Below are 12,230 nucleotides of genomic sequence, written 5' to 3' on the forward strand. Positions count from 1 at the left end.
AGAGAGAGAGAGAGAGAGAGAGAGAGAGAGAGAGAGAGAGAGAGAGAGAGAGAGAGGCAAGGGGAAGGGAGAAAGAAGAGCAGGGTAGAGGGAAAAAGGATCGGCAAACATGATAAAAGAAGGAGGAGAAGGAAGAGAGAAGGAGACAAAATAAGGGATCTCGATTTACCACCCCATGCTTAACAAGGCCTTCAATTTTTGCTTCTTAATGAGGACGTATCGTGCCGCCGCGATGTCCTTACGCGCGGCAAATGAAATTATCCTCGAAATAATCCACCGAAATAATCCATTCGGCTGATTACGCCCTAAAAGCCTACGTTCAAAAATGTCAATAAGATCTTATCTGTATTCCTCGACGTTCCCACAAACGGCTTCTTGCGATAAAAACGCGACTATCGCAAAAGTAAACGTAACCAGAAATGTTGTCGAACTTACCGAAGTCAGCATCGGTGCTCGAAGACACCTCAACACGGATTGTCGTCGAAAAAGGCAACAGCGTATTAAAGGATAAAGCGGCGATGGTACATATTGAATTACGTGAGTCGATACTAATTTTGCAAAATATCATAATAATTTGATTGACACGGAATTTAGAAGCTATTCGTGTTCTTCAGGCATGCCATTTATACTAGTTTTGTTACTCAAATCATCCCTCGCTTCATAGTGGAGTAAAATATAGGAGCATCGATTATGAGATAAACACAGATACGGAAATATGGAATATAATCTTATTTCATCTGTAAAGCATTACACTCTGATGACAATTGCTGAAAGTTGTTATAAACTTGTTATATATAACGCTGAACTCTAGACGAGAAACGTGCATGGATATATAAACAATTATCTGTTTTTATTTTGTCTGAAAATTAGACAATGTGATAGTCGAATTGCTCTTGCTTGATCAAAGGGATACTGAAGCTGAAAACAGGATACTGACATTTTTCTGCGTAAGTTCACGTCGTATTGATTATACAGAATTAGAAATGCTCTTACGCAATAAGAGTATGTGCAAAAAAATAGGAGCATCGCTCCATATGTGACGAAGACGGAAAAAAATTTGTAATGTAAGGTCTCAAATTAGGCAAATATTACCGATGTAATATCTGCCTAATTTAAAAGTTCTGCAGCTTGTACATATCGAAAATATGGATGCTCCAAACAGAAAAATTTGAAAGAACATTGCTGTATCTTTGTATCTGAATTAAAAAAACTTGAGAATATGTGAAAAGTTTGCAGAAAAATATCTACATATGCATGGTTTTTCTCTGAATATGGTAAAACAAAGCAATATACATTTATGTAAAATCTGTACAAGAAATATGAAAAGTATAGCGTGATTGTGTTAGTGACGATCATCTCTGTGTTATCGACATTGTCTGAGTTTGTCATCGACTTTAACATCCTTAAAGAAAGTTTACTTTAATAATGTTTTACCGTTTATAATTGCCATTTCTAACTTTCTTAATTACATAGGAATTATGCAACGTAGTATCGCGACGCCGAATACATAATGTTTCATTGCTATTTCTAATCTTAATGGAAACTTAATAGGAAACTTATGTTTATTATGTAAGATGTATTGATAATATAGTCCATTACAAAGACAAGATAACAAAAAATTCGAAGAATTTGCATAAAAATAAGGCAAATTTTCTTCCGTTCCTTTCTATTGTATCATATATTAAGTTTTTGTTTTTCCATTTATTTATTTTTCGTATAAGAGGTATACATGACAATAAATAATTTTTAATAAATAATTATTTTTTTAATGTACAAAATAATTTGTTCAGTGATTATAAACAATGCTTTTTCAAATATAAGAAGATTTACATTCCATTAATTGTGTTTTTTACTTATACTCCTTGAATTTTCTTGACAGTCTATATTATCACCCATTTTTTATTTCTTGGTTTTCTAACTTGTTTATTAATATGTAATTAAAGTTTGAATACTTTGTTTTATTGAACCTCATAGAGATAACATGTCTCTCAATATTTTTACAGTGTTAGATAATTGAAATATATATTTAAATTGTAATAATGTTGATCTGAAAAAATATACTAAAAAATATTTTTATAAATAAATTTCTCTCTCTCTTTAATTTTATAGCACTGGCAAAGGTATTCCAACGACCGCCATAGGCTAAGATACAAGTCAAAAACATGAAACAGATGAAATTTCTTAATGAGACTCTCATCATATTTTAAGAAGGAGCAAATAAGAAATGCACATTTTATACGATGCTTTAATTCTGATGAGTACGATTGTTTCGATTAATTAACAAACGATCGCTAATAAAGGACGGATCGTCAGTAAAACATGAAAATTTATGTGACTCCAGTGCGTCTTGATTCTATCATTCCTATATTTCACAGTATTTTACTTCTTAATATTTCCACGAAACCACCGACGCGGCGAATCGTCAAAGTAAATTCCTCGCATGATGATGATTCCTCGCAGTCGGATGCGTAAAGAAATGAGTAAACCACCTTAACGAGAGAAAAGAAAGAAAGGATATCGTGCTGTGTTGAAACATCTTTCGAATATGTTGAACGAATGTTAACTGATAACGATGGCGTGACGCATATATATCACAATTAGAGGAACATAAGAACATAAGCGGCTTCGAATCTCTTGGGACCGTCAATGTCATATTGTAGCGTGAACGTGCAGTTGTCAGCGGAAATTAGGGATGTACGTCCGTCAGCGTAACACAGTTGCGTAAAACATTATAAAATTGCAGAGAAAGGCACGCAATTTTTGTTCTTTTCTTCGTGGTTTCGAAATTCACACAATGATCTTACTAAAGTAGTTTTGCGCAACTGCTGCTACGCGCAAGATTAGCAACTAGACGGGGAGCGAACGCACGTAACCAACCCCTAAGGCGATCTGCGCAAGCTCTCCGCAAACACTGCTTGAGATTGATAACGGCCGCATCGTGGCTCAGAATCCATTATTTTAATACCTGCAGCCGCAACAAAGATACATCACGTATTTCGCATTGTACCCTGTCCAAGAACAGATTAACTCATTCGTTTTTGTTTAAGTAGACTTTCATGATTATCACGATGTGAGACACAATCGATGATGGAAACTTTACAATTCTTTTAATTATATTTACTTTCTTAAAGTGAACTAATAAAAATGCTTCTGATTTAATCGATAAAAAAAATATTCAACTAATGATCAATGAGAATTAACTGGTTTTTAATGAAAGCATTCCCACTTTGCCGCTCCGTCTTATTTCTCGTCGATTTTGTGGAACAAGATCAAGTGGAAGCAAGATTTCATCGCAAGATTAGTAATAAACAAACTCATTATATGTCAGTACTAAATCTAACTTTTTTCCATTTATGACGACAGAATTAACGACTTCTATCTGTTGCTGAATTTCGTGATAATATACTTAAAGTTGCTGTAAAATTTACATATATAAATCTGTCGTGATAGTTAATCTACACACACGTGTGATGCGTGACGCATTGTTTCACCCTTTACGATCGCATTGACTGACGTGACGTTTTCCGTCTAAATCGACACATTAATGTGCAAAATGAATGAAAAGTGAAAACGAAAATTTTACCTCAAAAGCAAGGAGAAACAGCGAAACGTAAGTACGAATATTGTTCGCACGTTGCGCGATTATCGTTCGCAGGAGAGAATCGCGCGATATTTGCCGCACGCATCCATTACAAGTCTACGCGACATATTCATCTCCGGAGGAGCGCCATTTGAGAGACCCCATCGTGCCGCAAAATACGCATCGTACGACGGGACACAAAAATAATACGTTTACATGTCGCGACGCGAGCCAGCGGCTGGGTGGCAGAGACCACACGCGGTTAAAGAGAAAGTTCAGGCCGCGGAGTGTCAAGTGGTGCGCGATTAGAGCTCTCCCCATGCCTCCATGCTCGTCTCTCACCGACCGAAACCGTGCCGACCCAGCGGAGCGCCCAGGGTTGCTCCGCGACGACAATGGGCGCCGTGATGTAACAACATGTGTCGCGTTCGCAAGGGAGCCCCCTCGTTGCTCACGAGTTCTACGTACGTCATAGGGTACCCATAGAATGGGATACCACTTAGCAGCCCGCCGGCGGTATACAACAAACAGATTAAGCGTCGGACAATAATGGACACGCCGCTCTTCCAGCTCAGCTGAACGCCCACGTGAACCCTCCTTGTCGTTTCGGTAAGCGCCGAAATCACGTTCGTCGCAATGTGAATGCAATAGAAGAGCGACGGGATACGAATAACTGGTGAAGGAAGAAGCTTTACCTTTGTGTCTCAACATAACTCAACACATCCTTATCTTGACAATGAAAGGATCTTTATTGTCTCCTGTTTCGCTGATAAAACAGATAAATAAATGCAATAATGATTTGTACTGAAGAGATTTTTCGACGTTTTTTGAGATGTAGGGGAGATCAGGTTCTTCTCTCTTAAAGTGAATCAATGAATAGTCACTGATATCAGTTATAAGTATAGCACTGAACAGTTCCGATGCTGTACTTATAGCTGCAAATCAGTGTATATTTACTGCTTTCAATAATATTTCACTGATTCACTTTAAGAGAGTTGGATCAAAGGTCATGCAAGTTACGTGTTTTGTTTGTATATTTACATCGTGAGAGGAAATAAAATCACAAAATATTCCTTTTAGAATTTGTCTTTAAATTTTATTAAAATCGGAACGATATTAAAAAGAAAAAATTGATTTAGAAAAAAAGATTGATTTAGATTTGTATTGGTTTTATACGAGAAGCTAAGTACGTTTTCGAGCGTCTTGATATTCTGTGTTAATATTCTCTATCGCGCATGAATAAACGTAAGTAACGTTTTATTCATTAGAATAAAGTTTTCAGCAAATACATGATATATTGTTTCGAGTAATAAAATCAATTTTTGTTTATAAAATGATGAAATCGAGCAGATGAACGAGTTAAAGTTGGCCAATATTTAAGAGCTGGCCTATATGGACTATAGAAAGACTGTGAAAACCTCTCACAGAAACCCCGAAGGAGATTTAAAATTGAAAGATTAAGAACTACTAATCAGGATATATCTTTTTAGATGTATCTTTCTTATGCAGGATTCACACTGCGTCCTGCATTTGGCGCAAGACGATCTAGTACAATATTTAATAGCAGAGCTTGTTTCTTAAGGAGAATTCTTACCTTGGCAAAAAAGCAGAAAGTAAAAAAGCAGAAGCCAAGAATTCACGCTGGTAATCGAGTTTTTGCTTTTCTACTAGCGCGAGTACTAATTAGCTTCTACTTTTTTACTCTGTTTATAGCGTGAGTGTGTTAAGGCTGCAAAGTTAAGGGGCTTTTTTACACGTAGAAATTTCTTTGAATAATATAGCATACTAATAATATAATTTACAAGATTTGTATTACGCATCCGAATGTACTTATATTAAAATAAAAATTCATATAGGACAGCAATAAACAAATTTTTTTTACATTTTTTTCTCATATGCGTCCTAGAGTTATTGAAGTTTCATATTTTTTGGAAAAAATTATTTTTGCTTAGTTTTATTTTTTACTTTCTAAACTTACCATATTTTATTCAAATTTTCTCTATCTTATAAGTATTTCTCTCGGACAAGGCTACTTTTTCGATTAATGAATATTTATATCTTCGAGAATAATTTTCTGCGTATGATCTAGAACTGTGAAATGTTCGAAATTTTTTTTCTTTTTGGAATGTTCCTTAACTCTCAAGCCGAGAAGTTTTGTTTAAGCGGAACAGCATCTGCTTCCGCGGATGCGCCAGCTAATCTTCGAAACACTCGGGTGCTATCTCGGCGATCCCAAGCGACGATGAGTTATGTTTGCCACGTGCGTGTTCTCATACCTTTATTGCCGCAGCATCGCGCGAGATAACGCAACCGCGGCGTGTAACGCACGAAGGACGATACACCGCGTACGGGGTGTAACTCGCGTTCTACAAAATTTGCTGCCGTACAGATGTACAAGAAAGTATCGTCAGCTTGTAGAACGACACATACTCGTCTGCACCTGACACACGTAACGAGGAAATCGTCGACGATCTAGCATAAACAGGACGTGGCGGCGATGGGCCGGCGAAATTATTTGGACTAATGACACGCGATAGACAACGACGTTCTTTCCGTTTAATTAACCCGTGACGGAGTTTGTGCCGGGTATCATAAAACAGCGGATAATGCGATTCGTTTCCGGTAACAGATGCGGACAAACCGGCTGTCGTATTAATGATTCGTTTGAACTACTAGTGCGTGTATGCTAAGAAGATTGAAGCCAACGGCGCTGCTGTTAATAATTGCGTTGCAAACGACGGGCATTTAATCGTTGTGTAGTTCTTGATTTTTTTCAAGTGCGAGCGCTCCAAGTGAATATGAATATGATGGTAACTCTAGCGGAACCAATCAATAAAGATGCAACCGTCTCGCGATATACAAGGTAATAGTTAGTCCATAAACCTATCTTCTTAATAATATTTCCCAAGTTTAATAACATATTAAACACTTACACATATACGCCATTTGAGAGAGATTGATCGTGGTGAAACTGAAATAATTAAAGTCAAATTCAGTATAGTTTATATGTTGCATTATAGATATGGAAACTGTTTCTGATATCACATGTTTAATTGTAGCGATCACAGTGCTTTTATGCTTTTAATGAGAAACTAGAAGGCGACGTGCTCATGCATGAAAACACACTTCTAAAAATATTACTAAAAAATTACAAAGTAACACATACTCACTATTTACTCTCTAAAATACAATTAGTGTATTCTTCACTGAAATGCTATACTTGTAACTGGTTTAGTTAGAAGTATAGCACTCAATGAAAGCTTATTGAAAGAATTAGTTAGTAGTAGCAACAATTCCCATTATTGATGCACTTTGCGAATAATAGACAACAGACAACAACAGACAATATCATACTAAGACGTATGTAAACCGTTAATTCCATTATTGCAAACGCAGAAAGTTAGATTTGGTATTGATGTATAACAGATAAATGTATTACAGATTTTGCATAGAGAAATATTATTTTTTAGCCAAAATTAATTATAAGCATAGAGAGCAGTAAAGTGGTAATATTTAGACTAAAAATCAATGAATATTCATTGGTCATCAGAGAAATAGATCTACTGATTCAATAAAAAAGGTTTTTAGTGATTAATATTAAGAGAAATTGATTGTAAAGTACACAATTTCTGATACAATTACAGCAATTGAAGTATGTGATAACTAAACGGTAATGATCTGGCAATATTACATGCGTTATAATTTCCTTTAGGAAAATTGATTTCTTGGTTAAGTATCTTTTAAAAGAAAGAATAATTAAATAACCTTAAAGATCTATAAGCAACATGTAAAAATGTGAAAAATATGGAAAAGTTCGACGTGTCACGATCATTTCTTTGATAGCATGCATTAGTGTGTGTATATAAAGCGCAAGAAACGATTATTTCTTTATGAATTTTTAAACTTTATATAAGTTTAATTGACATAATTTAATGATAGCGACAAAACTGTATATTATATATCGTATTTAGCGCATATAAACATTTAGCACAAATTTGTGACCGTTTTCCGTGTTGTATTAGCCATTACTTTTTTAACGGTATTGTTGCGAGTCAATTATCTTAATGAGTGATTTACATGACTAAAACAAGATCGTTATTTGAGTATAATACACGGAAAAGAACATTTTAATGCCGCAGTTAATCATGATTTGCTGAAAATGTATCTATTTGTGTAACTAAAAATGTTATAATACTGTTATAATAAAATTTCTGCTACTCTTGCTACTTTAGTTGTTACTATACATCTGCTTTATAGTTAAATATTATATATGCTTCCTGGCTTTACTTTTAGATATTCATATGTTAAAACGAGTTAAAACACGCAAATCCTTGCTGCTACAGATAACTTTGTTTTTCGTTCGATCGGTCGATTCGCGCAGTTTTTCCCGTGATGGATTTATCTAGTGATCGTGGTGATTCCTCCGAAAATAAAATCGCGATGTCTGGAAAAAAATCTCTTTTCCGTGCCATTTCCCAAGGAGACCGGTATGTGTATTCCATAGTCTCGGCAGACTGTCTGTCTGCCGGCTGCCGAAGCTCAACGAGTGAGGCCCGGATTATCCGGGATTTACTCGGGGATGTTCATTCGAGCTGATTTACAAGGTCGATTCGACGTACCGTCTGTATAGACCCGGTGGCCGCCCCAGAAGATGCGCTACGATCCTCGATAGAAATGTTACACAATGGAAACACGAGTCTACGGAATGTAAACCAGAAGTATAAGTACTGCTCGCGCTTATTGTGTGCGGAATACTGGGGAGGGCGAAATATATTTTGGTGTACATCGATCGCTCGACTTTGCTTCAGGGATATCAAATTGCTAGTATTTTTTTATTCTCTGAAGAATCACAATAAAAGAGATTTTTCAGGTCTGTCAACATTATTTGAAAATTTAATTTTTCAAAATATATGTCTAATTTCTAGAATTCTCGAGAATTAAAATTTAGAAATTCCGATCTCTTCCGAGAATTCCCTCTCTTTTTTAATGGTATTAATATTATACGAATAAATGTATTGGTGTTAATATTTCTGGCGAATCTTCCGAGTATCGGACAGAGTTCGATCGAGAGATAATTTCGCAGAACGTCATTCCTTACGTCATGCCGCGAGAAACATCGGTGTACAAATAATTTAGATGATAAACGAATCAAGCCGAAATGAGATGATGAAAGGCACATTTAGGATGGAAGGAGCCCCCGGGTTTTGCCTTAATGCGAGGGCTGATGTAGCAGAACGTTTGACCCCTCGGCGCACCAACGCGCGAGATGGGAGAGCGAAACGAGTAGAACGAGACAGAGCGAGTACGACACACGTGCTCGGCTCATGAATCAAGTCGTATTAGCGAGAGCAAAGTGGGGACCGCCGGGTACCAATCTACCACTCCAACTTGAAGTAGATTGGATTCCCGAGCTTTATTCGATTATCCATGAACGAGGAGCGCGAATTGAACGTGGCGCGACTCTCCGGTACATAACTCGCCGTTTCGCTTTGCAGCTTTGCTCATTGGAGCATACACGATGAGTTGGACAATGAAGTACGGTAGAGAGTTGGTCGAATAAAAGGAGAGGAGAAAGGTTAAAAAATATATAGACTAAGAAAAAATATCTCAAATAATAAATATTTCTCTGGTAGGTATTCTCTCTCTCTCTCTTTATCTTTAATAACATATTTACTTAAAAATCTAAATTCTAAATCTAAATTTAAACTAACCACGTTGTTTATTGGAATACTATTACTTAAAAAAAAAATAAAGTTTATTTTTCAACCAAATAATAAATAAAATTATTAGATAAAATATCGTTCCAATGAGACGAAAACATTCTATAGTAAAAAGCGTTATTTTTTTCGAATAACTTATTGTTTGTGACAACCATTGTAATGTTTGAGTGATTTAAATAAAGATGGAAGAACATTTAGCTGCTTCTTTTACGTGTCACATCTTACTGTACGGTAATACGCGTTCCATATAAGTAATATCTCAGTGTCTACAATTATTTGACGTGATAACTCGTCATGAATATTAACGAATCCATTGTGTATCGGTCATTGTATGTCAATTGTTATTGTATATTATCTTGTTTGTAGTATATATTCAATCTATAATAAATTATTTGGACGCGGAAAAGATAAGTGCTCTCGACGAGAAAAAAATTACTTAGAATAAAAATTACTTAGAACAAAAAATACTTATATTATACTTATTAGAAATAAGTTAAAATTACTATTAGAAATAAGAAATACCATTATTGGAAAAATTATATATTGCTTTAATGAAATCAGTTGATATTTTGAATATGTCATTCAAAATGTCATTCTATAAAAAAAAATATTTTGCTTAAGGTAAAGATATTTTTTGAAATTATTGTTTGTGTATTGTGTAGAAAGTCAAATAATCATATTTGATAGATCACCAATTGATTTATTTAGACTATTTCAATAGATAAATTTATTTGAATCTAATAAAATGTGTTAAATTCAAAAAAACCATTCTTTCTGTATATAAGAGGTACATATTTAACCTTTCGAATGACAATCAGAATAATTTGTGTCTGAGGTCCAAAAAGTTCGTTCCTCTCTTAGGGCTTTTATTTTACAAATCATTAAAAATAAAACATTTAATAATTTGTTATTCACAAAAAATTATGATTTTCAAAGAAGGATAAAAGAAATTTCAATAAATTTTAGAGATTTTCTCGAGCACTCTAAGGGAAGAAAAATCGAAGAAGATACTGATTGCCACGTCGAAGGTAGCAAAGATATGTTGTCATTCGGAGGCAACGCGTATTAGTCACAAAGCTATTCAGCAAGATTGTTCCAACCGTTAGAACTGCTGCACAATTTGCTCTGATTATTGCTGAGGTATTGTTTCGAGAAGGTATTGATTCGAGAAGAAAAATTTCAACGTAGCAAACACGTTGACATTGTCCTTCAGTCTTCTGTTCAATCGCAAAGGGTTGAATAAAAAACGGGTGGAAAATGATGGTTCCTGGAGATACGGAAGCTAATCGGCGAAATCTTACGCTTGAAATATCTGATGTACCCGCAGGGGGCAGATCGGTATTCTTCGACGGATATTTGTGGTGTGAGTTTTTACGATCATCGCATAAAAGGTAAGCTGTGGGACACAGTATCTCGCGTTTGTAAGCTATTTTTCGTCGCGTACACCTGCCCCTATTTGTGTGTACATACGTTCCATCGAAGCTGCATATTTGCATTCGTGTGTGTGGTCGTGAACGGAAGATGTCGTTACGTTTTCTGCCTTTTATACCAATGTCCAAATAATCGTTTCAACATCTTTGTGTATGTGAATGTTATCGTCTGGCTTGGCTGTAATTATCATACCGTGAAATCGCGCGAACTGCTCATCTATTTGCGGAGTGCGTCTCTTACTAATATAGACCGACTGCCGACTTGGGCAGTTCCAAACTAAAAGTCCTTTTAGTCCCTTTAGACAGTATCCATGCATTTTTCCGAGTTTGATTGTTCTCTCGCCATTGTTTCGCATCATTCAACATTTCTTTTGTATGTAACAAAGTATACATACATAACAGATATGATTTCTATTTAAAGACTCTTTAAGACTTTCTATTTAAAGATTGACTATTTAAAGCAGGAAAAGTATAAATGAGTTTAACACGAATTCATTTTCATATAAAAAAGTTTCTATTTAGAAAAAAATTCATGTAACTGAATAGGAACAAGATGAAAAGATAATAAGAAACAACATCTCAATTATCGTGACCGAAAACATCAGTCTGAATATTCGGCGTTAAAATTCAGTTGAGACTTCTTACAAGGATCTTTCTTTACTTGAATCGAAATTTTAACTTAGCTTATAGCTATTATAGCTTTCAGCTATGGATCTGAATTTTCTAACATCTGTATATTCTAAAGAACTAAATGGCAGAAAATGCAAAGAATGCCATTTAGGTTCTAAAGAAAATCTTTCGACAAAACTAGTGGATTAAATAGAATTAACAGAGACTGATATAGACTTCAAAGTATCAAAATAGGTGTTAAATAGAATATTAAAATCTCTTATAACTAAGTTTTTATTTTGTTCATAGGTAATAGAAAAAATAATTATGCAAACAGAACTTGTGGAAATATATATAAACAGAGATCTACTCGGTTTTTATTTATTGCTAAGATCGGGAAGCTTCATCTAAATCCAATTGGAAAACGTCCCACTTTTAATAGGGATATTAGTTAGAAAAATAGATATGAATTCAATCGGATTTACTAACCGGTTTCTCTCTCTCTCTCTCTCTCTTCGTCGATATATTTTTTAATTATATATTTAGATTTATATCTAAATTTAACATAGATGTACACAGTATATGTATATGTATGTAAAAACTAGGAAAACACGTATAGGAATGTTAAGTGTAATACCTCGTTTTATACACTTATAAAGACAGAATTTGCATGGAAAAGTTGAATGAGTTAAAGATACTTCTACTAATGATTGCATAAAATAAGGTATTATATTTAGGGGATTCCTATACGTATTGTCTAGTTTTCCCCGATTTTTCTAGGCGGCATTAGAATCATCACGTACCTAAGAATTATCAACTAGAACTCGAGTTCAATAATCAGACATTTATATATACTTTCGTGCGTAAATATACGAGTTCTTGACCAGGAAT

At 34.9% G+C, this 12,230-nt stretch overlaps 1 protein-coding gene across 11 annotated transcripts in view; it reads right to left on the reverse strand.

Moving 5' to 3' along the window:
- Positions 1–12,230, reverse strand: part of LOC116841528 (neurobeachin) — a 581,065-nt gene that overhangs the window by 37,141 nt on the left and 531,694 nt on the right. The gene's annotated exons all lie outside the window — the stretch shown is intronic.

Source organism: Odontomachus brunneus, unplaced genomic scaffold (assembly GCF_010583005.1).
Source record: "Odontomachus brunneus isolate Ranch 3 - 2012 unplaced genomic scaffold, Obru_v1 Obru_scaffold_016, whole genome shotgun sequence".
Lineage (NCBI taxonomy): Eukaryota > Metazoa > Arthropoda > Insecta > Hymenoptera > Formicidae > Odontomachus > Odontomachus brunneus.